The following is a 14,466-nucleotide window of genomic DNA, read 5'->3' as shown; positions in this document are numbered from 1 at the left end:
TCGCCAAAAATAAAGATTCTGACCTCAGAGAACGAGCCGGTCGGTAGAAGGCAAGTCTCCTTTGGAGGTACTTTGCTCCCGTCGCGTGGAGGGCCTTGTATGTCAGGGTCAAAGCCTTAAAGGCGATCCGCTTGCGGATTGGGAGCCAGTGCAAGGTCTGGAGCAAGCCCGCAGCACTGGCGCGTCTGTTCAATCCATAAATCGCTCTCGCCGCAGCATTCTGCACAACTTGGAGCCGCTGTAACAGGTACCCTGGCAGGCCCAGGTATAGAACGTTGGAATAATCCAACCTAGAGCCTATTAGGGCCTGCACAGTCAGCTTCCTGTGCTCCTCCGATAATAGGGGAAGGAACCTCCGAAGCATCCGGAGGAGGCCGAAGCACATGCCCGACACCCCCAGGATCTGGGACTTCATGGTCAACCCCTTGTCCATCTTAACACCCAAGTTCTTAGCCATTTGGGATGAACACGTTGGGGGGAACATGTTGGTAGGCCACCAAGCCTGCCAGTCTGGCTCTGTGTCACACCCAAAGAAGAGTACCTCGGACTTATCGGAATTGCACTTGAGGCTGTTCAGTTGGAACCATTGAAACACAGCCCCAAGGCAATCCCGGATACTCTCCCCCTCAAAGTCTCCTCCTCTCTTACACGAGAAGAGGAGCTGGGTGTCATCTGCGTAGGATACGATCCGGGCCCCAAACGACTCCGCCAACGCCGCCAAAGGGGTCATGAAGATATTAAAGAGGGTCGGGCTCAATACCAAGCCGAGTGTTAAAAACTGCATTTACTCACAGGTTTTAAGCAGGAAACACTGAAATGCTATTAAAGTGCAATATCCAAGGGAACACTGACTCTGTCAAAGATGATCCAAATGGAATTGATGAAAAGTCCCAATGACAAACAACAGAATCAAAATAGGGTGAGGGGACACCAGGATGTGAACCAGGGACCTCTTGATCTGCAGTCAATATAGCTCTACCCCTGAGCTATATCGCCAGCTTTACAGTAAAATCAGAATGACAAAATATCAGTACATCATGAAAGAGTGAGTGGATCATACTAAGTTGTTCCGGAAAGTACTACCTTGAAACTGTGGAACAGGAGAAGTAGTCCTTAATATTATTTATTAAAGGAAAACTGGATCATTTAAAAAACAGATATTTGTTTCATTGTTATTTTATTTGAATAGGCAGTGGAACATAGGACCAATGCCTCTACATACATTGATTGTTTTGAAACATTCTTAAAGGGGAAAATGTTTTTACGGGACACCTTATCATTTGAGGATTGGTTACCACAATCACTGAGATGGTTATGAAGTATGATTGTTTTGGGCCAAATTATGGTGGAAAAACATTTCTATGTACCACTACAATTCGGTATTTGGAAGGTACACCCAAACACCCCTTTCGAATACCTTCCATTTAATACATCAGAAAAAGCCATTTTGCGTTTGCAAATGGCCTGATTCTTCAGACCAGCCTTCTTGCAACTGCAATGATAGTTCGTACATCTTGCACGTAGGCAGAGCTTTTAAGGAGAAATTAAATAGTTCCTACGTTGCACAAAAATGAAGTGCTTCAAGCAAACACATACTTTGCATGCACAGAGAAGAGGTGGAATATATGTAAGACTGAAGACACAGGTGAAATGAGAAATAGATTGACTGCTTCGCTGCCAAGTTTTATACGCCATTTCTTCAGTGCAATACAAGAAAGCACCAAACAGTATAACAAAGTTGTCAATTGGTTTCATAGTCCATTCCCTTTGTTTAGTGCTGTGAAAGGAAGAGCCGAATTCCAAAATTGATCAATGATGTTTCAGAAATTTCCCGAAGGGAATACCAAGCCGAGTGTTAAAAACTGCCTTTACTCACAGGTTTTGAGCAGGAAACACTGAAATGCTATTAAAGTGCAATATCTAAGGGAACACTGACTCTGTCAAAGATGATCCAAATGGAATTGATGAAAAGTCCCAATTACAAACAACAGAATCAAAATAGGGTGAGGGGACACCCAGATTCGAACCAGGGACCTCTTGATCTGCAGGCAAATGCTCTACCACTGAGCTATATCCCCAGCTTTTGTGTAAGATCAGAATGACAAAATATCAGTACATCATGAAAGAGTGTGAGGATCATACTAAGTTGTGCCAGAGAGTACAACCTTGAAACTGTGGAACAGGAGAAGTAGTCCTTAATATTATTTATTAAAGGAAAACTAGATCATTTAAAAAACAGATATTTGTTTCATTGTTATTTTATTTGAATAGGCAGTGGTACATAGGACCAATGCCTCTACATACAATGATTGTTTTGAAACATTCTTAAAGGGGAAGAGGTTTTTACGGGACACCTTATCATTTGAGGATTGGTTACCACAATCACGGAGATGGTGATGAAGTATGATTGTTTTGGCCAAATTATGGTGGAAAAACATTTCTACGTACCACTACAATTCGGTATTTGGAAGGTACACCCAAACACCCCTTTTGAATACCTTCCATTTAATACATCAGAAAAAGCCATTTTGCGTTTGCAAATGGCCTGATTCTTCAGATCAGCCTTCTTGCAACTGCAATGATAGTTCGTACATCTTGCAAGTAGGCAGACCTTTTCAGGAGAAATTAAATAGTTCCTACGTTTCACAAAAATGAAGTGCTTCAAACAAACACATACTTTGCATGCACAGAGAAGAGGTGAAATATATCTAAGACTGAATACAGAGGTGAAATGAGAAATAGATTGACTGCTTCGCTGCCAAGTTTTATACGCCATTTCTTCAGTGCAATACAAGAAAGCACCAAACAGTATAAGAAAGTTGTCAATTGGTTTCATAGTCCATTCCCTTTGTTTAGTGCTGTGAAAGGAAGAGCCGAATTCCAAAATTGATCAATGATTTTACAGAAATTTCCCATAGGGAATACCAAGCCGAGTGTTAAAAACTGCATTTACTCACAGGTTTTGAGCAGGAAACACTGAAATGCTATTAAAGTGCAATATCCAAGTGAACACTGACTCTGTCAAAGATGATCCAAATGGAATTGATGAAAAGTCCCAATTACAAACAACAGAATCAAAATAGGGTGAGGGGACACCCGGATTTGAACCAGGGACCTCTTGATCTGCAGTCAAATGCTCTACCACTGAGCTATATCCCCAGCTTTACAGTAAAATCAGAATGACAAAATATCAGTACATCATGAAAGAGTGAGTGGATCATACTGAGTTGTTCCGGAAAGTACAACCTTGAAACTGTGGAACAGGAGAAGTAGTCCTTAATATTATTTATTAAAGGAAAACTGGATCATTTAAAAAACAGATATTTGTTTCATTGTTATTTTATTTGAATAGGCAGTGGAACATAGGACCAATGCCTCTACATACAATGATTGTTTTGAAACATTCTTAAAGGGGAAGAGGTTTTTACGGGACACCTTATCATTTGAGGATTGGTTACCACAATCACTGAGATGGTGATGAAGTATGATTGTTTTGGGCCAAATTATGGTGAAAAAACATTTCTACGTACTACTACAATTCGGTATTTGGAAGGTACACCCAAACACCCCTTTCGAATACCTTCCATTTAATACATCAGAAAAAGGCATTTTGGGTTTGCAAATGGCCTGATTCTTCAGACCAGCCTTCTTGCAACTGCAATGATAGTTCGTACATCTTGCACGTAGGCAGAGCTTTTAAGGAGAAATTAAATAGTTCCTACGTTGCACAAAAATGAAGTGCTTCAAACAAACACATACTTTGCATGCACAGAGAAGAGGTGGAATATATGTAAGACTGAAGACACAGGTGAATTGAGAAATAGATAGACTGCTTCGCTGCCAAGTTTTATACGCCATTTCTTCAGTGCAATACAAGAAAGCACCAAACAGTATAACAAAGTTGTCAATTGGTTTCAAAGTCCATTCCCTTTGTTTAGTGCTGTGAAAAGAAGAGCCGAATTCCAAAATTGATCAATGATGTTTCAGAAATTTCCCAAAGGGAATATGTTATGTTATGTTATGTTAAAATGGTTTTTATAGAGCGCACGGCTACTCAAAAAGAGTGTCCCGGCGCTTTTATTTGAGGTAGGCTGCAGTAAACTAACATAACACATTAAGAGAAAAAGTGTCATAGACAGAAAGAAAACAACAAACTAAAAAAGACCTACTGGGTAAACAACCAGGTTTTGAGGTCCTTTCTAAAAGCTAGTAGGCTAGTGGCTCCCCGAAGAATAAGAGGCAGAGAGTTCCACAATTGTGGCGCCAGTAGTCCAAAGGAGCGACCTCCCAAGCGCGCTCTCTTCACTCGTGGAACAGTCGCCAAAAATAAAGATTCTGACCTCAGAGAACGAGCCGGTCGGTAGAAGGCAAGTCTCCTTTGGAGGTACTTTGCTCCCGTCGCGTGGAGGGCCTTGTATGTCAGGGTCAAAGCCTTAAAGGCGATCCGCTTGCGGATTGGGAGCCAGTGCAAGGTCTGGAGCAAGCCCGCAGCACTGGCGCGTCTGTTCAATCCATAAATCGCTCTCGCCGCAGCATTCTGCACAACTTGGAGCCGCTGTAACAGGTACCCTGGCAGGCCCAGGTATAGAACGTTGGAATAATCCAACCTAGAGCCTATTAGGGCCTGCACAGTCAGCTTCCTGTGCTCCTCCGATAATAGGGGAAGGAACCTCCGAAGCATCCGGAGGAGGCCGAAGCACATGCCCGACACCCCCAGGATCTGGGACTTCATGGTCAACCCCTTGTCCATCTTAACACCCAAGTTCTTAGCCATTTGGGATGAACACGTTGGGGGGAACATGTTGGTAGGCCACCAAGCCTGCCAGTCTGGCTCTGTGTCACACCCAAAGAAGAGTACCTCGGACTTATCGGAATTGCACTTGAGGCTGTTCAGTTGGAACCATTGAAACACAGCCCCAAGGCAATCCCGGATACTCTCCCCCTCAAAGTCTCCTCCTCTCTTACACGAGAAGAGGAGCTGGGTGTCATCTGCGTAGGATACGATCCGGGCCCCAAACGACTCCGCCAACGCCGCCAAAGGGGTCATGAAGATATTAAAGAGGGTCGGGCTCAATACCAAGCCGAGTGTTAAAAACTGCATTTACTCACAGGTTTTAAGCAGGAAACACTGAAATGCTATTAAAGTGCAATATCCAAGGGAACACTGACTCTGTCAAAGATGATCCAAATGGAATTGATGAAAAGTCCCAATGACAAACAACAGAATCAAAATAGGGTGAGGGGACACCAGGATGTGAACCAGGGACCTCTTGATCTGCAGTCAATATAGCTCTACCCCTGAGCTATATCGCCAGCTTTACAGTAAAATCAGAATGACAAAATATCAGTACATCATGAAAGAGTGAGTGGATCATACTAAGTTGTTCCGGAAAGTACTACCTTGAAACTGTGGAACAGGAGAAGTAGTCCTTAATATTATTTATTAAAGGAAAACTGGATCATTTAAAAAACAGATATTTGTTTCATTGTTATTTTATTTGAATAGGCAGTGGAACATAGGACCAATGCCTCTACATACATTGATTGTTTTGAAACATTCTTAAAGGGGAAAATGTTTTTACGGGACACCTTATCATTTGAGGATTGGTTACCACAATCACTGAGATGGTTATGAAGTATGATTGTTTTGGGCCAAATTATGGTGGAAAAACATTTCTATGTACCACTACAATTCGGTATTTGGAAGGTACACCCAAACACCCCTTTCGAATACCTTCCATTTAATACATCAGAAAAAGCCATTTTGCGTTTGCAAATGGCCTGATTCTTCAGACCAGCCTTCTTGCAACTGCAATGATAGTTCGTACATCTTGCACGTAGGCAGAGCTTTTAAGGAGAAATTAAATAGTTCCTACGTTGCACAAAAATGAAGTGCTTCAAGCAAACACATACTTTGCATGCACAGAGAAGAGGTGGAATATATGTAAGACTGAAGACACAGGTGAAATGAGAAATAGATTGACTGCTTCGCTGCCAAGTTTTATACGCCATTTCTTCAGTGCAATACAAGAAAGCACCAAACAGTATAACAAAGTTGTCAATTGGTTTCATAGTCCATTCCCTTTGTTTAGTGCTGTGAAAGGAAGAGCCGAATTCCAAAATTGATCAATGATGTTTCAGAAATTTCCCGAAGGGAATACCAAGCCGAGTGTTAAAAACTGCCTTTACTCACAGGTTTTGAGCAGGAAACACTGAAATGCTATTAAAGTGCAATATCTAAGGGAACACTGACTCTGTCAAAGATGATCCAAATGGAATTGATGAAAAGTCCCAATTACAAACAACAGAATCAAAATAGGGTGAGGGGACACCCAGATTCGAACCAGGGACCTCTTGATCTGCAGGCAAATGCTCTACCACTGAGCTATATCCCCAGCTTTTGTGTAAGATCAGAATGACAAAATATCAGTACATCATGAAAGAGTGTGAGGATCATACTAAGTTGTGCCAGAGAGTACAACCTTGAAACTGTGGAACAGGAGAAGTAGTCCTTAATATTATTTATTAAAGGAAAACTAGATCATTTAAAAAACAGATATTTGTTTCATTGTTATTTTATTTGAATAGGCAGTCGTACATTGGACCAATGCCTCTACATACAATGATTGTTTTGAAACATTCTTAAAGGGGAAGAGGTTTTTACGGGACAACTTATCATTTGAGGATTGGTTACCACAATCATTGAGATGGTGATGAAGTATGATTGTTTTGGGCCAAATTATGGTGGAAAAACATTTGTACGTACCACTACAATTCGGTATTTGGAAGGTACACCCAAACACCCCTTTCGAATACCTTTCCGATTTGCAAATAGCCTGACTTCAGACCAGCCTTGCTTGCAACTGCAATGATAGTTCGTACCAACTTGCAACTGCAATGATAGTCTACAACTTGCCGTAGCAGGTTAGAAATTAAATAGTTCCTACGTAGCACAAAAATTAAGTGCTTCAAACAAACACATACTTTGCATGCACAGAGAAGAGGTGGAATATATGTTAGACTGAAGACACAGGTGAAATGAGAAATAGATTGACTGCTTCGCTGCCAAGTTTTATACGCCATTTCTTCAGTGCAATACAAGAAAGCACCAAACAGTATAACAAAGTTGTCAATTGGTTTCATAGTCCATTCCCTTTGTTTAGTGCTGTGAAAGGAAGAGCTGAATTCCAAAATTGATCAATGATGTTGCAGAAATTTCCCAAAGGGAATACCAAGCCGAGTGTTAAAATCTCCATTTACTCACAGGTTTTGAGCAGGAAACACTGAAATGCTATTAAAGTGCAATATCCAAGGGAACACTGACTCTGTCAAAGATGATCCAAGTGGAATTGATGAAAAGTACCAATTACAAACAACAGAATCAAAATAGGGTGAGGGGACACCCGGATTTGAACCAGGGACCTCTTGATCTGCAGTCAAATGCTCTACCACTGAGCTATATCCCCAGCTTTTCAGTAAAATCAGAATGACAAAATATCAGTACATCATGAAAGAGTGAGAGGATCATACTAAGTTTGCCAGAAAGTACAACCTTGAAACTGTGGAACAGGAGAAGTAGTCCTTAATATTATTTATTAAAGGAAAACTGGATCATTTAAAAACAGATTTATTTGTTTCATTGTTATTTTATTTGAATAGGCAGTGGTACATAGGACCAATGCCTCTACATACAATGATTGTTTTGAAACATTCTTAAAGGGGAAGAGGTTTTTACGGGACACCTTATCGTTTGAGGATTGGTTACTACAATCACGGAGATGGTGATGAAGTATGATTGTTTTGGCCAAATTATGGTGGAAAAACATTTCTACGTACCGCTACAATTCGGTATTTGGAAGGTACACCCAAACACCCCTTTCGAATACCTTCCATTTAATACTTCAGAAAAATCCATTTTGCGTTTGCAAATGGCCTGATTCTTCAGACCAGCCTTCTTGCAACTGCAATGATAGTTCGTACATCTTGCAAGTAGGCAGAGCTTTTAAGGAGAAATTAAATAGTTCCTACGTTGCACAAAAATGAAGTGCTTCAAACAAACACATACTTTGCATGCACAGAGAAGAGGTGAAATATATGTAAGACTGAAGACAGAGGTGAAATGAGAAATAGATTGACTGCTTCGCTGCCAAGTTTTATACGCCATTTCTTCAGTGCAATACAAGAAAGCACCAAACAGTATAACAAAGTTGTCAATTGGTTTCATAGTCCATTCCCTTTGTTTAGTGCTGTGAAAGGAAGAGCCGAATTCCAAAATAGATCAATGATGTTACAGAAATTTCCCAAAGGGAATACCAAGCCGAGTGTTAAAAACTGCATTTACTCAAAGGTTTTGAGCAGGAAACACTGAAATGCTATTAAAGTGCAATATCCAAGGGAACACTGACTCTGTCAAAGATGATCCAAATGGAATTGATGAAAAGTCCCAATTACAAACAACAGAATCAAAATAGAGTGAGGTGACACCCCGATTTGAACCAGGTACCTCTTGATCTGCAGTCAAATGCTCTACCACTGAGCTATATCCCCAGCTTTACAGTAAAATCAGAATGACAAAATATCAGTACATCATGAAAGAGTGAGTGGATCATACTAAGTTGTTCTGGAATTGTTCTGGAAAGTACAACCTTGAAACTGTGGAACAGGAGAAATAGTCCTTAATATTATTTATTAAAGGAAAACTGGATCATTTAAAAAACAGATATTTGTTTCATTGTTATTTTATTTAAATAGACAGTGGTACATAGGACCAATGCCTCTACATACAATGATTGTTTTGAAACATTCTTAAAGGGGAAGAGGTTTTTACGGGACACCTCATCATTTGAGGATTGGTTACCACAATCAGTGAGATGGTGATGAAGTATGATTGTTTTGGGCCAAATTATGGTGGAAAAACATTTCTACGTACCACTACAATTCAGTATTTGGAAGGTACACCCAAACACCCCTTTCGAATACCTTCCATTTAATACATCAGAAAAAGCCATTTTGCGTTTGCAAATGGCCTGATTCTTCAGACCAGCCTTCTTGCAACTGCAATGATAGTTCGTACATCTTGCACGTAGGCAGAGCTTTTAAGGAGAAATTAAATAGTTCCTACGTTGCACAAAAATGAAGTGCTTCAAACAAACACATACTTTGCATGCACAGAGAAGAGGTGGAATATATGTAAGACTGAAGACACAGGTGAAATGAGAAATAGATTGACTGCTCCGCTGCCAAGTTTTATACGCCATTTCTTCAGTGCAATACAAGAAAGCACCAAACAGTATAACAACGTTGTCAATTGGTTTCATAGTCCATTCCCTTTGTTTAGTGCTGTGAAAGGAAGAGCCGAATTCCAAAATTGATCAATGATGTTTCAGAAATTTCCCAAAGGGAATACCAAGCCGAGTGTTAAAAACTGCATTTACTCACAGGTTTTGAGCAGGAAACACTGAAATGCTATTAAAGTGCAATATCCAAGGGAACACTGACTCTGTCAAAGATAATCCAAATGGAATTGATGAAAAGTCCAAATTACAAACAACAGAATCAAAATAGGGTAAGGGGACAACCGGATTTGAACCAGGGACCTCTTGATCTGCAGTCAAATGCTCTACCACTGAGCTATATCTCCTGCTTTTCAGTAAAAATCAGAATGACAAAATATCAGTACATATTGAAAGAGTGTGAGGATCAAACTACGTTCTGCCAGAAAGTACAACCTTGAAACTGTGGAACAGGAGAAGTAGTCCTTAACATTATTTATTAAAGGAAAACTGGATCATTTAAAAAACAGATTTATTTGTTTCATTGTTATTTTATTTGAATAGGCAGTGGTACATAGGACCAATGCCTCTACATACAATGATTATTTTGAAACATTCTTAAAGGGGTAGAGGTTTTTACCGGACACCTTATCATTTGAGGATTTGTTACCACAATCACGGAGATGGTGATGAAGTATGATTGTTTTGGCCAAATTATGGTGGAAAAACATTTCTACGTACCACTACAATTCGGTATTTGGAAGGTACACCCAAACACCCCTTTCGAATACCTTCCATTTAATACATCAGAAAAAGACATTTTGCATTTGCAAATGGCCTGATTCTTCAGACCAGCCTTCTTGCAACTCCAATGGTAGTTCGTACATCTTGCACGTAGGCAGAGCTTTTAAGGAGAAATTAAATAGTTCCGACGTTGCACAAAAATGAAGTGCTTCAAACAAACACATACTTTGCATGCACAGAGAAGAGGTGAAATATATGTAAGACTGAAGACAGAGGTGAAATAAGAAATAGATTGACTGCTTCGCCGCCAAGTTTTATCGCCATTTCTTCAGTGCAATACAAGAAAGCACCAAACAGTATAACAAAGTTGTCAATTGGTTTCATAGTCCATTCCCTTTGTTTAGTGCTGTGAAAGGAAGAGCCGAATTCCAAAATCTATCAATGATGTTTCAGAAATTTCCCAACGGGAATACCAAGCCGAGTGTTAAAAACTGCATTTACTCACAGGTTTTGAGAAGCAAACACTGTAATGCCATTAAAATGCAATATCCAAGGGAACACTGACTCTGTCAAAGATGATCCAAATGGAATTGATGGAAAGTCCCAATTACAAACAACAGAATCAAAATATGGTGAGGGGACTCCAGGATTTGAACCAGAGACCTCTTGATCTGCAGTCAAATGCTCTACCACTGAGCTATATCCCCAGCTTTACAGTAAAACTAGAGTGACAAAATATCAGTACATCATGAAAGAGTGAGAGGATCATACTGAGTTGTTCCGAAAGTACAACCTTGAAACTGTGGAACAGGAGAAGTAGTCCTTAATAGTATTTATTAAAGGAAAACTGGATCATTTAAAAAACAGATATTTGTTTCATTGTTATTTTATTTGAATAGGCAGTGGAACATAGGACCAATGCCTCTACATACAATGATTGTTTTGAAACATTCTTAAAGGGGAAGAGGTTTTTACGGGACACCTTATCATTTGAGGATTGGTTACCACAATCACTGAGATGGTGATGAAGTATGATTGTTTTGGGCCAAATTATGGTGGAAAAATATTCCTACGTACCACTACAATTCAGTATTTGGAAGGTACACCCAAACACCCCTTTCGAATACCTTCCATTTAATACATCAGAAAAAGCCATTTTGCGATTGACAATGGCCTGATTCTTCAGACCATCCTTCTTGCAACTGCAATGATAGTTTGTACATCTTGCACGTAGGCAGAGCTTTTAAGGAGAAATTAAATAGTTCCTATGTTGCACAAAATTGAAGTGCTTCAAACAAACACATACTTTGCATGCACAGAGAAGAGGTGGAATATATGTAAGACTGAAGACACAGGTGAAATGACAAATAGATTGACTGCTTCGCTGCCAAATTTTATACGCCATTTCTTCAGTGTAATACAAGAAAGCACCAAACAGTATAACAAAGTTGTCAATTGGTTTAATAGTCCATTCCCTTTGTTAAGTGCTGTGAAAGGAAGAGCCGAATTCCAAAATTGATCAATGATGTTTCAGAAATTTCCCAAAGGGAATAACAAGCCGACTGTTAAAAATTGCATTCACTCACAGGTTTTGAGCAGGAAACACTGAAATGCTATTAAAGTGCAATATCCAAGGGAACACTGACTCTGTCAAAGATGATCCAAATAGAATTGATGAAAAGTCCCAATTACAAACAACAGAATCAAAATAGGGTGAGAGGACACCCGGATTTGAACCAGGGACCTCTTGATCTGCAGTCAAATGCTCTACCACTGAGCTATATCCCCAGCTTTGCAGTAAAATCAGAATGACAAAATATCAGTACATCATGAAAGAGTGTGAGGATCATACTAAGTTGTTCCGGAAAGTACAACCTTGAAACTGTGGAACAGGAGAAGTAGTCCTTAATATTATTTATTAAAGGAAAACTGGATCATTTAAAAAACAGATTTATTTGTTTCATTGTTATTTTATTTGCATAGGCAGTGGTACATAGGACCAATGCCTCTACATACAATGATTGTTTTGAAACATTCTTAAAGGGGAAGAGGTTTTTACGGGACACCTTATCATTTGAGGATTGGTTACCACAATCACGGAGATGATGATGAAGTATGATTGTTTTGGGCCAAATTATGGTGGAAAAACATTTCTACGTACCACTACAATTTGGTATTTGGAAGGTACACCCAAACACCCCTTTCGAATACCTTCCATTTAATACATCAGAAAAAGCCATTTTGCGTTTGCAAATGGCCTGATTCTTCAGACCAGCCTTCTTGCAACTGCAATGCTAGTTCGTACATCTTGCACGTAGGAAGAGCTTTTGAGGAGAATTTAAATAGTTCCTACGTTGCACAAAAATGAAGTGCTTCAAACAAACACATACTTTGCATGCACAGAGAAGAGGTGGAATATATGTAAGACTGAAGACACAGGTGAAATGAGAAATAGATTGACCGCTTCGCTGCCAAGTTTTATACGCCATTTCTTCAGCGCAATACAAGAAAGCACCAAACAGTATAACGAAGTTGTCAATTGGTTTCATAGTCCATTCCCTTTGTTTAGTGCTGTGAAAGGAAGAGCCGAATTCCAAAATTGATCAATGATGTTTCAGAAATTTCCCAAAGGGAATACTAAGCCGAGTGTTAAAAACTGCATTTACTCACAGGCTTTGAGCAGGAAACACTGAAATGCTATTAAAGTGCAATATCCAAGGGAACACTGACTCTGTCAAAGATGATCCAAATGGAATTGATGAAAAGTCCAAATTGCAAACAACAGAATCAAAATAGGGTGAGGGGACACCCGGATTTGAACCAGGGACCACTTCATCTGCAGTCAAATGCTCTACCACTGAGCTATATCCCCAGCCTTTCAGTAAAATCAGAATGACAACATATCGGTATATCATGAAAGAGTATGAGGATCATACTAAGTTGTGCCAGAAAGTACAACCTTGAAACTGTGGAACAGGAGAAGTAGTCCTTAATATTATTTATTAAAGGAAAACTAGATCATATAAAAAACAGATTTATTTGTTTCATTGTTATTTTATTTGAATATGCAGTGGTACATAGGACCAATGCCTCTACATACAATGATTGTTTTGAACCATTCTTAAAGGGGAAGAGGTTTTTATGGGACACCTTATCATTTGAGGATTGGTTACCACAATCACGGAGATGGTGATGAAGTATGATTGTTTTGGGCCAAATTATGGTGGAAAAACATTTCGACTTACCACTACAATTCGGTATTTGGAAGGTACACCCAAACACCCCTTTCGAATACCTTCCATTTAATACATCAGAAAAAGCCATTTTGCGTTTGCAAATGGCCTGATTCTTCAGACCAGCCTTCTTGCAACTGCAATGCTAGTTCGTACATCTTGCACGTAGGCAGAGCTTTTAAGGAGAAATTAAATAGTTCCTACGTTGCACAAAAATGAAGTGCTTCAAACAAACACATACTTTGCATGCACAGAGAAGAGGTGGAATATATGTAAGACTGAAGACACAGGTGAAATGAGAAATAGATTGACTGCTTCGCTGCCAAGTTTTATACGCCATTTCTTCAGTGCAATACAAGAAAGCACCAAACAGTATAACAAAGTTGTCAATTGGTTTCATAGTCCATTCCCTTTGTTTAGTGCTGTGAAAGGAAGAGCCGAATTCCAAAATTGATCAATGATGTTTCAGAAATTTCCCAAAGGGAATAACAAGCCGAGTGTTAAAAACTGCATTTACTCACAGGTTTTGAGCAGGAAACACTGAAATGCTATTAAAGTGCAATATCCAAGGGAATACTGACTCTGTCAAAGATGATCCAAATGGAATTGATGAAAAGTCCCAATTACAAACAACAGAATCAAAATAGGGTGAGGGTACACCCGGATTTGAACCAGGGACCTCTTGATCTGCAGTCAAATGCTCTACCACTGAGCTATATCCCCAGGTTGTCAGTAAAATCAGAATGACAAAATATCAGTACATCATGAAAGAGTGTGAGGATCATTCTAAGTTGTGCCAGAAAGTACAACCTTGAAACTGTGGAACAGGAGAAGTAGTCCTTAATATTATGTATTAAAGGAAAACTGGATCATTTAAAAAACATATATTTGTTTCATTGTTATTTTATTTGAATAGGCAGTGGTACATAGGACCAATGCCTCTACATACAATGATTATTTTGAAACATTCTTAAAGGGGAAGAGGTTTTTACGGGACACCTTATCATTTGAGGATTGGTTACCACAATCACAGAGATGATGATGAAGTATGATTATTTTGGGCCAAATTATGGTCGTAAAACATTTCTAAGTACCACTACAATTCGGTATTTGGAAGGTACACCCAAACACCCCTTTCGAATACCTTCCATTTAATACATCAGAAAAAGCCATTTTGCGTTTGCAAATGGCCTGATTCTTCAGACCAGCCTTCTTGC

The 14,466-nt window shown here is 39.5% G+C and overlaps 4 non-coding genes across 4 annotated transcripts; all 4 read right to left on the bottom strand.

The window, feature by feature from the left end:
* Positions 1–3,087: 3,087 nt before the first annotated feature.
* TRNAC-GCA (transfer RNA cysteine (anticodon GCA)) lies at positions 3,088–3,159 on the bottom strand. The gene has a single exon. It is a non-coding gene; the product is annotated as a tRNA-Cys (tRNA).
* Positions 3,160–7,394: 4,235 nt separating this feature from the next.
* TRNAC-GCA (transfer RNA cysteine (anticodon GCA)) lies at positions 7,395–7,466 on the bottom strand. The gene has a single exon. It is a non-coding gene; the product is annotated as a tRNA-Cys (tRNA).
* A 4,266-nt stretch (positions 7,467–11,732) lies between these two features.
* Positions 11,733–11,804, bottom strand: TRNAC-GCA (transfer RNA cysteine (anticodon GCA)). The gene has a single exon. It is a non-coding gene; the product is annotated as a tRNA-Cys (tRNA).
* A 2,096-nt stretch (positions 11,805–13,900) lies between these two features.
* Positions 13,901–13,972, bottom strand: TRNAC-GCA (transfer RNA cysteine (anticodon GCA)). Its single transcript has one exon. It is a non-coding gene; the product is annotated as a tRNA-Cys (tRNA).
* Positions 13,973–14,466: the final 494 nt, after the last annotated feature.

Source organism: Lissotriton helveticus, chromosome 1_2, assembly GCF_964261635.1.
Source record: "Lissotriton helveticus chromosome 1_2, aLisHel1.1, whole genome shotgun sequence".
Taxonomy (NCBI): domain Eukaryota; kingdom Metazoa; phylum Chordata; class Amphibia; order Caudata; family Salamandridae; genus Lissotriton; species Lissotriton helveticus.
Note: the sequence above shows the minus strand (reverse complement) of the source record. Positions and strands in the feature narration are given on the sequence as shown.